Raw genomic sequence first — 14239 nt, forward strand, 5'->3', positions numbered from 1 at the left:
AAAGTATATAAGTATTGAACCCCTTATTTAGTTAATTAAGGCAGTAGTAGTTGATTGATAGCGTTTGATCTTGTCAGTTTTTATGAACTTCCCCTTTTTGAATTTGACTTGGAGTTCGATATTTTTGTTATACTTTTTTACCTGATGATGATCAAATCTCATATATAGATATAAGAAGATGTGGTATGAGTGCCAATGAGACAACTCTCCATCCAAGTCAAAATTTATAAAAGTAAACCATTATAGGTCACAGTATACATGTATAGCGATTAGGAGCCTTGGTGGCTGAGCGGTCTAAGTAGTGGAACTACTGTATCACTAACCAGTCAACACAGGTTGTGAGTTCAAATCCAGCATGTGGCAGGTGCACACGACTCCAATCTTAATTGACTTGGATTGTCAGTCTTCCTTACCGAAGGTCATCGTTCTCTCTAGCACTCTGACTGCCTCTACCAATTAAAACTGACCGCCACAAAATAGCACAATAGTGCTGAAAGTTGTGTTAAACACCAATCAATCAATCAATCATATATTGATTAAGAAAACAAATCAAGGTAACAAACTAGACAGTATGATATTATTATATAATGATTAGCCAATCAGCTCAGACAGACCAAGAATTGTGCAAAAATTTGTCAGGAGGGTTCCATAACACACGTAAAACTCAAAATTGTACATACCTACTAAACAACCTACATATTGTCTATTTATATTAATAATTTGTACTAACAGACATGTTATTTTTCATTAATACAGTTTGCCAATGTCTTTAATGCCACTCTTAGCATGACTGTATGCATTTTATTCAATATTAAAGGCAACAGTAAAACCAAGTTCACGGATTTTCAAATCTTATAAATTCATTAACAAGTTTCAATCAAAGTAAAAAACAAGAACTGAGGGAATCACATGAACTACTAAAGAAGCAAGTAATAATGCTTTAATAAGTATTTGGCAGGGATAAAACATATTAGAAACATGTGAGAAATTATTTTTAAGCTTTATAACTCAGCCATGGAAACCCTCTCTATAGACCTCAGATTTTCAAATTGTCATAGCTATTCAAACTACTTTATATAGTAATAATGCATTAATAAGTATTTGGTAGGGATAAACCGTGAAAGAAAAGATGTAAAAACATTTTTAATGAGCCATGTAAAATTGAACCCCCTCTTTGGACCTCAAGATTTTCAAATTGTTATAGTATTCCAGCTATGTAATATAGTAATTATGCATTAATAAATACTTGGTAGGAATAAAACAAGTTAGAAAATACTTTTAAACATTTTACTCAGCCATGGAAAATTGAACTCTACTCTATAGAATTCAGTGTATTGACCTGACCAACAGCTACATGAATATCTAGTCTTTATGGCATTTTAACAACTTATCTTGTTATAATGCTTAAATAAGCATTGTGATGAATAAACTATGTTACAACACATTTTATAATAACGTTATGTTGACCCCTACAAACTTTGCCCTATTGATGTCATGATTTCAGATTTCAGATTTCAAATACTTAACCTAACTAAAACGCACCAATAAGCATTTATTACACCCCCCTCCCCCCCCCCCCCCCCCAAAAAAAAAAAATGCTTTCGTGGTTCGGTTAATAGCCTATAGTAATCGAGTCTACTATTCGCGCGTCACTGATGAGTCTTTTGTAGACCAAACGTGCATCTGGCGTACACAATTTTAATCCTGGTATTTATGATGAGTTTGTTATTGGTACATGCTCAAGATGATAAGCGGATGATTATCGACCGTGCGAGGGCTTTATAGCCAGTCAAGGTCGTTAAACACTCCCTAGTAAAATATAGGCAAAACCACAAGTTTTTGACCCATAAATGCAACTTTATCTACCGCATAGGAATACATTAAGAAGCGGATCAGAAAAAAAATCATCCCTTCGTAAATTTTACGGACGCCATCACGAGTTGGTTGACCGTTATGGAATAACCGTTTAGTTTAAACATATTTTATTGTTCAGAAACTAAACAAATGGATGAGACACAAGTTTTACAACTTAATAATGTCTTCTCCCGTTTCACAGATGATATCGGATATGTTCCTTATGTCGTAACTACAATAACCTTCCCTTTTCACGAATGTGACCTACCGAATTAGACTATTTACCGGATTTGTAATAACATAAGCAACACGACGGGTGCCACATGTGGAGCAGGATCTGCTTACCCTTCCGGAGCACCTGAGATCACCCCCAGTTTTTGGTGGGGTTCGTGTTGCTTAGTCTTTAGTTTTCTATGTTGTGTCATCTGTACTATTATTTGTCTGTTTGTCTTTTTATTTTTGGCCATGGCGTTGTCAGTTTGTTTTCGATCTATGAGTTTGACTGTCCCTCTGGTATCTTCCGTCCCTCTTTTATAATATCATAATTAGGAAACCTTTAACTATATATAAATACGTTTGAAGTCCAGAAATCAAGAATGAAAAGCACGAAATTCAGTATTTCCGATTTCTATTTATCTACTTCCAAAACGAGAGTATTTTATTTTTACCGGCCAAGCAAGGAGAACAAGCACTTTAAATGAACATGGAGAATAAGCACTTTTAGTCTCGAGGCATGTGTAGTTAAATCGAGGGAACATGTTGAACGAGGCACCCGTCGTGCACGACCGAACGTAGAATAAAAAAGTAAAAACACGTTGATCGTCAAATAAAAAAAAACGGCAAAGACGTTGTAAGAAAATTACCATTAACAATCTTAAGTTTATATTAAGTTTGACTGGATTGTTTAAAAAAATCTGTTATGACGACGTATGTAAGACTCTACATATACCACATAATAATCATAAGAATGACTTGTTGCCCAAGAACATCATATTTTATTTCATCAGTTATTTTGAAATCTTCAGAAATGTCAGGGTAAGGAGGCATTGCAGCCGTAACAATTGTGTTCTGACACACCGAGGACTGATCAGCTATTTTAATTGTGTGCATCAGCAACACAATCACGATGCTGGTTCCGTACATGAAAAGAGTAGACTGGTTTCCGGAACGAAATATAGTTACAAAGTGACTATTAGCATATTTTTATAATACTTTTTAATTTATTCTATTACTTCAGTTTTATTCTTACTAGATTGGCCATATTTTTATTTTTGTCAAATTTTCGATGTGTACGCAACTGCGTTTTTGCGTACGGGTTGCTACGCGTCTGCCATAGTATTTCGTATGCGTATAAAAGTTTATTTTTTATTCTACATCAGTTAAATCAGACGTTAATATAGACAATAAATCTCCTTCAACATGTGACTGTGAAACACCAAAGATTAGATATTATCCCTTTCAGGGCCTTCAATATTGTTAAAGACCGAGAGGTTAATGAACTTTATGAAAAAGACCAATATATCATAATCTATCAAAAAAAAAAAGAAAGCGTGTCGTCAGCACCATATCTCAATGGAAGACTTAAATATAGACTCAACTCGTTCAATCTTTTCAATGGGGGTTGGTTGAGAACAAAAATTTACGACAAAAAAAATTATTTCAGCTTCCCAATAGTGAACTTTCCATTCCTATGTAGCAATATTCCAGCAACGCCTACATATGGAGAATAATATCTCCCAGTTGATACGCTATTCCAGAGCCTGCATTTCCTATCATGATTTCTTAATATAGGAATGCTGCTCATAAGGGAGCTATCAAACCAAGCGTTCACGGTGGTGAAGTTGAAATCATTCATTCGAAAATTTTAAGGACGCCATCACGAGTTGGTTTCCTGTTGATATGGAATATCTGTTTCACATATGACGGGTATGTTCTAATTGTCGTAACCACAATCCCGTAATCTTTCTCTCGAATGTGACCTTCCGAATTACGCTTATCATCTGGTTTTTGTCTCGCCTGCGACCAAAATCAAAGTATGCGAGACATCGAGATTACTATCCGGCGGTGTAAACTATTTGTATAAAGCTTTATACTTCAGAAGTCGAAGACCTGGATGCTTCATACCTTGTATGCAGATACCTTATGTTACGAAGTTTCCTTCTGTCATATGTCCATTGTCTTTGACCTCATTTTCAAGGTATAGTGACTGCTTGAAAAAAATAATAGTTATTTTGTCATGTGAATTACTTACTTACGAGTAATAGGATAACTATATTTGGTAAATGGGTTCCTTGCAACATCTTCATGTCCGTCAGACATGGTTCACCTGACCTCGACCTCATTTCATGGATCAGTGATCAACGTTAAAGTTACGCGGTTAGGTCCGTTTGAACTTCTCAGATACTATAAGCAGTAGGTCAGCTATATGTGGTGTATGGAATGGTTGTAAGGGGAACATGCAGGTTTTATCTGACATTGACCTCATTTTCATGATTCATTGGTCAATATTAAGTTATTGTGTTTAGGTCTGTTTTTCAAATACTAATAGCAGTAGGTCAACTATATTTGGTGTAGGGAATAATTGTAAGTTGTACATGTTTGTCTGGTAGATATCATCTGAACTTGACCTCATTTCCATGGTTCATTGGTCAATGTTAAGTTTCTGTCTTTCGGTCTGTTTTTGCATGTGCTATAAGCAATAGGTCAACTATATTTGATGTATGGAATGTTTGTATGGTGTACATGTCTGTCTAGCAGGTATCATCTGACCGTGACCTCATTTGCATGGTTCATTGGTCAATGTTAAGTTATTGTGTTTTAGTCTGTTTTTCAAATACTGATAGCAGCAGATCAACTATATTTGGTGTATGGAATAATTGTTAGTTGTACATGTCTGTCTGGTAGTTTTATCTGACCTTGACCTCATTTTCATGGTTCATTGGTCAATCTTAGTTTTTGTGTTTTGGTCTGTTTTTAATTACCATGAGTTAATGGTCAACTATATCATGTGCATGGAATAATCGTAAGGGTTACATGTCTGTCTGACAAGATTTATCTGACCTTGACCTCATTGTCATGGATCTTTAAAATTGTTAAGTTTATGATACTTGTAGTAAAACCTTTATCTCTAAGACTTTCAACATAAAATCAATGGTTAGTAAAGCAGGCGAACATTTCAGCGTGTGCATTATTGTTGTACTTAAATGAGCAGCACGTCGGGTGCCACATGTGGAGCAGGATCTGCTTACCCTTCCGGAATACCTGAAATCACCCCTGGTTTTTAGTGGGGTTTTAACAACACTTTTCAAATATTTAATGTTCACGATTAATTGCTTTGACATATTCATACTGCCTTTTTTGGGGAGGGGTGGGAGGGGGGGCGAGAAAGCCTCACTCCTTAAATTAAATGGTTTTCACTTAAGCTTAATGATATGTATAACCCAAGGACTGTCCTTTTAATTAAGCTCGTCGAACCCTAATGTTCAAGTGAACTTCTCACATCATTGTTTATTTATTAATTGCCAACAAATATCAGACCAATTTCAAAATAGAGCATATGCGTTTTTATTTGTTTATATCATTATTTGCTTATTATTATTATTGTTATTATCGTTATTATTTTTTTTTTATTATTATTATTTTGTTTTTATTATTATTATTATTATTATTATTATTATTATTATTATTATTATTATTATTACCAGAGAGCAGAAAACATCCGAAGGCCACCAATTGGTCTTCAACACAGCGAGAAAATCCTGTGCCCGGAGGCGCGCTTCAGTTGGACCCTTTAAAAATGTATACTGTTCAGAGAAAATGGACGTCACACTAAACTTCAAAACATATAAATTAAACCAAAATTAAATAAAAAAAAAACAACATACAAGACTAACAAAGGCCAGAGGTTCCTGACTTGGGACAGGCACAAAAATGCGTCGGGGTTAAACATGTCAGTTTGTAAAGTCTCAACCCTCCCCTATACCTCTAGCCAATGTGGATGGAATACCCCATATTTCTCCTGCAAGTCCATTGTTGATGACATTTAGGTGATTGATCAAACATATATATCAAATCAAATGAGATAAGAATTGTGCAAACAGAAATTTTCCATGAGATAAGAATTGTATACAGCCGGAACTTTTCCATTTCTACTCTTAGAAATATTTGTATATATTTTTGATACTTCTTTCTGGTGATATTTTTGGTGTGGCTGCGGATAAAATATATTTTTTCTCCCTGCTTTAAAAAAGTTGAACTATTCTTTTTATCAGAAGTTGCAGTAGGCTGACTCATAATATTTTAGTTGAACTATTCCAAGGCATGCTTCATTATTCGTTTCTATGTAATTTACGGTCACGATTAACTCGGTTACTCCGACAGAAGCCCAAATAAATCAACCGAAATCTAATAACTATAGTGGTAATTGAATGAAAAAAAAACCCCAAAAAACTCAGTCTTTTCTAGTTCAAGGTATTTTCACCCTAAAAAATCACACATAACTGAACAAAAGCGGGTCATGATAAATTTATGATACTTCGAAGCACTTCTCCAATGTTAATCTCGTGTTTTGGATAAGGTTTGTTTTACTGTAAAAAGTAGCCTTCACGAGGGTATGGATAAAGCCCACAGGCACTTGTTAAGGTATATAGGAATATTTTTTTCTGAGACAAGTGCCTGTGATAAAGCGGCTTTTAGCCGGGTCCTTCATGATTTCTGTATTCTTTTTCCGGCTTAATTTTTCTGGCTGTGTTGAAGACCCGTTGGTGAGTGACCTTGGACTGTTTCTGCTCTTTGGTCGTTTTTAATTCCTCTATTCGACACATTCTTCATTTTCATTCTCAATTTTATTCCGTTATTATTTGATAACTGTATTCTGGACATTGTTCGTGTCTGTAATCAGTATATTTTTACCTAATTCTTAAATTTTGCAGTGATTCAGTTTATATTTGAGCACCCCATTATTATCTAAAATAATATAATAATCTATAATGTTTGGCCATTTTTCTCTATTCTTTATTTTTTTTGTCCATTATTCTCTATCCAGTAAACCCCATCAACACATTTCTTCACGGTTCGTTACACCACGTGCATTCTGTTTTTTTATTGGTGGATTTTGGCGGGTTTTCTATTGTTCTAATTTTTCAACTCTTGTGAGAGAATATTCATCTTTAAGCCAACATGTGTAAGTTACACTTAAGTTAATAACTGACGGTTCACACATATTACATGTCCTTTTGGTTTTGAAAATTTCTTCTTTATCAATAACATATATAAGGTCTTTATATATGAATGTCAAGTTTTTCACAAATTCACAATATTATCGGAATGCCAAGATTAGTTTGGTGACTGTCGAAAACTAGTTGTAATCACGCTATAAAAAGGACATTTTTGAATAAAGATAAGAAGAGAATATTTCATCATTTAATATGCATCTATTACTATTATATTTAAGGTTCATGTGGACCCTTTGGCTAAAATGACTGCATTTTGAGTAAATTTTGAGGTGAAAAACGCAGCCATTTTAGCCAAAGAGTCTACATGAACCTTATAAGTCTCTGGTTTGACCAATGAATTGACTGATCTTCGGCGCTTGCTCGAATCGTGTAGGGCACGGGTATGAATGTGTAAATCGTTTGAAATAACATGCCATAGACGTGAAAATAGTTCTATTTAGATTTAATTTGAGTTTTATCCTGAACATTTTTTTTGTAGTAGAAATTATCAGTTTATGATTGCAATGTCTTAAGGATAATGTACCCATCTGTTGTTTAAATGATAAACAAGGGGAAATTTTATAGAAAATCCACAGCCTTTACACTTGTACTCTTAATATTTGACAATTCTTGCTTTATAGATAAGATTATTATTGCATGCGGGTCTAGCAATTAGTTCCTTAAAACAAATTTATAAATTAAGATATTGGTTATTAAAACAAATATAAATATGGACCAATTCAAGTACACCTTCTAGGGTGCACTCGACTTAAGTGATTCAGCACAAGGTTTTTTGGAATGTAAAGGTTGTTTAGGACTTTTGGTAAACAATAAACGCTAGCACATCGACATGGACAAAGAAATGAGTAATCTATATATGTTTAAAATTTTATAATGAAAATCTGTTATGAAGTCAATGGATTTTCTGCAAAAATCTTGGCTTTATTTGCCACAATATCCTCTTTTTTTATTAAATGCAAGATAACAAGAAATAATATTGCTTTGAACGAAGTATCCCTTCGGTATATGTCCAAAATGGCACATCTCTATTATTCATTATCTTTGCTGTTTGATACAATTGCTCTTTGAAAATACGTAATACACATGGCAACAGAAGTGGTCATAAACCTTAAAACGGTGACTTGGGAATAGAAATATGGTCACTACCAGACTGCACCAAAATCTTTTCCAACTACTAGTCCGAAGACCAATATTCTATTCCAATATTTTTCTTATCATATGCTTATGTGTCTAAACAAAATTTTGAAAATACTTACTTGTATGAATAAAAGTTTTACTAGTCTGGGCATCGGACTAGTGGCAAACGGTGCAGTCTGCACTACAGGTCTTCTTCCAACCGGCACTAAAACACTTGCCAAAGTGGGGCATCGGTTTGGCTGTGCAGGATGTACAAGTACGCAGCTACGTCCAGTCAGAATGGGGACATTAAATCTGATGCCTCATATAGAGTGTGCCAACGCTCTCTGCACGTTTTGAACCCTTGTAACAACTCTAAATTCTCTTTGAGGGATCCTTAGGTGGCACGTTGCAAGGCAAAATTTCTGTCCCCAGTCTGTGCCAAAATGTTTTGACAGAAAAAGAAATTTGATCGTTTCTATTATATTTTCAACTAAAAAATATAAAATTTTCTGTCTGACTGAATGATTTTTTGTCTGACATTTTGTCGGTCAGACAGAGTTTGGGATACACTGTGTCCCTATCCAAAATACTCTCATTTTGTAGTGGCAGTCTAAATTTCCCTTACCTTCTTACCGGTTGCCACATACAGGACTTACTTTTTGTATTTGTTGTTAATTTGTTCTCGTCCTGAACATGCACGAAATATTTGCCACTGGACGTTAAGAGGAAAAAACAATCAATCTTAAAACGGTAAATTTCTCAGGGGAAAGAATAAATTAAACCTTGAGGTAGTATCTTTGGTTAGCTTGCTTACTTGCTGAACCATGAAATCATTATTAGCTAAGGTACAACCATCCTTTGGGCAGAGTCAATAGTTAAAGGGGCACTAGCTGTCAAATTCATATTCACCAATTTGACTCAAATTGTCATATTTGATTTATAACCATATTTAACATTTATCCAAATTATAAAAAGTCTAAAATAAACTATTTACAGGGCATGGGCTCGATAATATGTAGCTTCGTTTCGTGTGTATTTTAGTCTTGACGCCATCCAATTAACTATCGAGTTGACCTCCGAACACCTCCGATGGTCATATAAGCGAGATAAACATAAATATAGATATAAATAGAAAGTGAACTCGTGTAATTGGATTTTTCTAGGTCTGTTTAATTTCATATTAGAGATTAAAAATATATGTTAATCATCGTTTTTACCTGTATAAGAATGATTTTTGTGGATCAAATCAGTAAATCAAATGATTTACCTTTGTTTCACTTTCAATGTTGACATTCTTTTCCTTTAAATAACTTAACATGCACCATGCATGCGTTATCCATCTCTAGCTAAGGGGTTAAATTGAAGTTCACATGAATACGGATTCAATGAGGTCGAATTATTCACTTGCAAGTGAATAATTCATCATCAATGTGTCTTAGCTTAATTTGACAAAATTGAACCATACTGGCTGCTAAAACCGAATTATTATTTCACTATTTCACTTTCATTACTGATTGAACAAAAAAAAAATCATACTTTAGATTTTTTATATATCTCGTAGCTAGTGCCCCTTTAAGCAAAGGATCAATCAAATATAGGGACAGTATTATAAACATCGTAAAACCAGTTTTACCAGTCTTTTAAATATATTTTTTCATTTTAATTTAATATGAAATATAAGCTAATACACAAGCATGTTGTAGGTGTGTTTGATTTGTCAATTTCATTTTAATCAATTACCTCTGTTGATTCATAATTATAAATTGAATTATTTATATGTGTAATTCAATACTGTAAAATCTTTTCATATCCTTAATACATATCTTTAGATATTTAGATAGTTATCTTTGACTTTGATGTGTATTTTTCGAGGGGGTGGGTAGTAGTGCTACAGAAGGTGTAAAAATAAACTAAGCCAGATAAAAATACAAATACAAATATTTTATTAGCACAAACTCATCAACAATAAATAGTAAAGGCTCATGGCATATTAATCACATAATTAATGATCATACATCATAAGTGTTGTAAACAATGACTGTATTATTGTAATATGTTATATTATAGACAATGACTATGAATTAAAGACATTTTGACAATTCTATTGAGTTTGATCAGCTTTACAATGGTAAAATCTTTAACATCCTCTCCACATGCTCATAAATCAATTGCATTATATTGTTTTGATTGATATGAACAATAGTTGGACACGGGACAATACATGATGCACAAAAAAAAGTGATTTAAACAGTGTTTATGTATTATTGTCATTTTGTTTATTTTCTTTGGTTACAACTTCTGACATCAGACTCGGACTTCCCTTGAACTGAATTTTAATGTGCGTATTGTTATGCGTTTACTTTTCTACATTGGCTAGAGGTATAGGGGGAGGGTTGAGATCTCATAAACATGTTTAACCCCGCCGCATTTTTGCGCCTGTCCCAAGTCAGGAGCCTCTAGCCTTTGTTAGTCTTGTATTTTTTTTAATTTTAGTTTCTTGTGTACAATTTGGAGTTTAGTATGGCGTTCATTATCACTGAACTAGTATATATATTTGTTTAGGGGCCAGCTGAAGGACGCCTCCGGGTGTGGGAATTTCTCGCTGCATTGAAGACCTGTTGGTGACCTTCTGCTGTTGTCTGTTCTATGGTCGGGTTGTTGTCTCTTTGACACATTCCCCATTTCCATTCTCAATTTTATCTTATGGGGCAGTCTAATAAAAATAAAAATTTTATTTTACCATCTTCTGCCTGTTTTTTCCATGTGTTTTTTCAGAATCAAAATGCATGTACAAATATTTATAACTTAGTTCTACCAGGCCTTGAAAATTTTCCCTATGCACAGTTATGTCTGTAATCAGAATGAATTCATTTGTATAAACAGAAGTTTTTACCAAAGTTGTTACAATTAACCTGTAAAAAATTTGGGAATAACAAAATGGGGCATTTTTTATATTCATGCTTTATCTAGCATTAAACTGTGCAAATGAACTTTCTTTTCTAATATTATTTCATCGAATATAAAAAAATCTGATTACAATAAAAAAATAAGAATTAAAGGTCTTAAGAACTTTTTACGCTGTGAATAAGCAGCTGTATTAAAAGAATATGTGTATGCAATCCTCACATATCATTTTGTTATATGTTATGTGTGAATAATCTAGTTTAATATAAATGAACAAAGGTAATTGATCGAAATGAAATTGACAAATCAAACACACCTATAACATGCTTATGAATTAGCTTATATTAGACACTAGATTCTAAATTTAGATTGAAAACTATTTTTAAACCGACTTGTAAAACTGGTTTCACAATGTTTAAATTGACCCTACTTTTGATTGGTTCTCTGTTATTGACTCTGCCCAAAGGAAGGTTGTACCTTAGCTAATAATGATTTCATGGTTCAGCTAGCAAGAATGTGCTGTGATGTTTGTTTCCACTCTGCTGATGTATAAGTATGTGAGTCACTATGATGAGTTACAGATCATGTTAATGCTCATTTCCACTCTGCTGATTTTTAGTATGTGAGTCTACTATGATGAGTTACAGATTATGTGATTTTTTTTTATACTCTGCTGATTTTCAGTATGTGAGCTCTACTATATTGAGTTACAGATCATGTTAATGTTCATTTCCACTTTGCTGATTTTAGTATGTGAGTCTACAATGATGAGTTACAGATCATGTTTCCGTTTGTTTCCACTATGCAGATTTTTTGCATGTGAGCATACTATTATGAGTTAGTTACAGATCATGTTAATGTTTTTTTCCACTTAGCTGATTTTTGCCGTAACAACTGTCAACAGGCTTTGGACTTTGAACATTTTGTGAAAATAAGTTATACAGACTTTTTTTCTAAATGCTCTCACATATGGAGCTGATTTATAGTAAGTGAGTCAATTTTTGAAGAGTAACAGATCTAGTTTAGGTTTGGTTTAGCTCCATTGAATTTGATTTTTGCTGAAATTACAGGCTATGGACTTCGAATATTTTGTTAAAGTAAGTTATACAGACTCTTTTCTAAACGCTCTTGCATATTGAGCTGATTTTCAGTATTTGAGTGTACTAATGAGTTACTGATCAAATTTAAGTTAAGTTCTGCTCCACTGATTTTTCCAGAAACAACAGACTTTGGACTTTGAACGATGTTCGACTCGTGAAAAATTACCTTTTTCAATGTCCTAATTCGATGAAAGTTTCATTGTGCAGGGATTCAAATTTAGGCAACGGAAGGTCCTGGGGCTGAGGACCTTTGACCAAAAATACTTGAAGGTCCTCCTTTATTCTTAAAAGGTTCAAATTTTATTGAAAATTCAATTTATCAAAACAGAAAATGCCTTCCATTCCAAAGCACTCAAGGTCGTCATATATCTTACTACATTAACCTCATTTTTTTTTTTAATTTCTTTCAATAAATTCAGTCAGAAAAAGGCTTTCCCAACACTATACACAGTGTTAAATAACACTTTGTACCTTTTTAAATTGTTTTGGTTTCAATTGCTGCGTAAGAACACACTTGTATCTAGCCTAACATTGTGTCATATAACAGCTCAACTTCGTTTTCGAATTTGGGGTCAGTTTCTTTTTACCCCTTTTTTGGCAAGATAAATAGATGATTGGTGGTAATTTTTCATCATGATTTTTTATGGGATCAAGTTTTAAGTTTTTTGTCCAACGAACCAGGGCACTTTCCCTTTCACTGTGTCACGTTGGGGAAAAAACACATTCTTTTTTTCCCCTGTAAATGTTTGGTCTTTAGTCAGATCCTGTCTTTCTGGCTGCATTAAGCCGTTTCATCAATCACCCCCGCTGTATCCCCAGTTTCATCAGGTTTTCTTTTGGAAGAGGTCACCCCAAAACCATACAGACTCAGAATACCATTTACTAGTTATTATATCTTAATATTATATTCTTGAGTTTCCTGGTATATTATCTTGTACGACGACCTGTCACACGACCACACCAAATCAATTGTGAAGAATTTAAGCAAACACATAATTTTCCTTTTAGTAAATATGCATATTTTCAGATTATTTTTATACTAGATTTTTATATTTTTTGTTCAAAATGCTTTTGTAACTTTTTTAACCCGCATAAATACGAAAGTCTGTCGTGTTTATAACTAACTACCGATGGGAAGGTCCGAACCCGTAAATAGAAGGTCATGGACCTCGGACCACCGCTAATTTGAACCCATGATTGTGAACCAAATGAAACTTTAATTTACATAGATTCATTTCCTATTGTTCAATCTATTTTTAGTATAAGTTAAAACATGTATTTTCATCTATTTAGAAGATGATTTTTTTATTCAGGTAAATTAATTAATGAGAGATGGATTTCTCTATGAAGAAAAACTACACAGAGAACAATAGCTATTGTATTTAATGAATGGGACAATAGAACTGACAAAAGTTTTAAGAGTTGGACACTGTGGAAAAGTTTCATTTGGTTTGCAATAAATCGGAATTGGCGATAATATTTTTTGAAAAGTCCTAAAATAATGAAGAGATGATAATTTGCCATAACAATATTAGCACTATTTAGATTAGTTCTGAGCTTGACCACTCCAAGAAGAACATGGGTAAAAATTGATTTAGTCAATATCTCCCAGAGGCATTGATATGATTATTGGGAGGGTCCTGAGACAGGACTATCAAACTTTGCTAAAGTCTGGGCAATTTTATTACCAAAACAGCATTTCATAACAACAAAATTGTGCAAATTGGCAAATAAGAAATGTGATTTTAATGAAATAACATATTATTTCTGACAGGCAAAAATATAGATTGTAATTTTCTGTCTAAGTAACCAGCCAAGCAAGCTGTAGCTATGAAAATGTGAAGTTTAATCTAAAATATTAGCAAATTACTGATATTATTCTCACACTGGCAGGGGTGTGGAAATATTTGTTGTGACCACGTGTTCCCAGGCAAGTAAAATTTACACAATTTTACTTGTCCGAAATTAAAGTTACTTGCCCTGATTTCTTAATGAATTTTGGAATGAAGAAGACGTATTTTTCTGTTA

The 14239-nt window shown here is 33.6% G+C and overlaps 1 long non-coding RNA gene across 8 annotated transcripts in view; it reads left to right on the plus strand.

Annotated features, from left to right (window-relative positions):
- The first annotated feature begins 6972 nt into the window (after positions 1 to 6972).
- The window catches only part of LOC127733053 (uncharacterized), a 112977-nt gene continuing 105710 nt past the window's right edge, over positions 6973 to 14239 (plus strand). For all 8 annotated transcript variants that reach the window (XR_007996672.1, XR_007996673.1, XR_007996674.1 and 5 more), the window contains exon 1: positions 6973 to 7036. This is a non-coding gene — a long non-coding RNA (uncharacterized LOC127733053). The remainder of the gene's footprint in view (positions 7037 to 14239) is intronic.

Source organism: Mytilus californianus, unplaced genomic scaffold (assembly GCF_021869535.1).
Source record: "Mytilus californianus isolate M0D057914Y unplaced genomic scaffold, xbMytCali1.0.p SCAF_3, whole genome shotgun sequence".
NCBI classification, from domain to species: domain Eukaryota; kingdom Metazoa; phylum Mollusca; class Bivalvia; order Mytilida; family Mytilidae; genus Mytilus; species Mytilus californianus.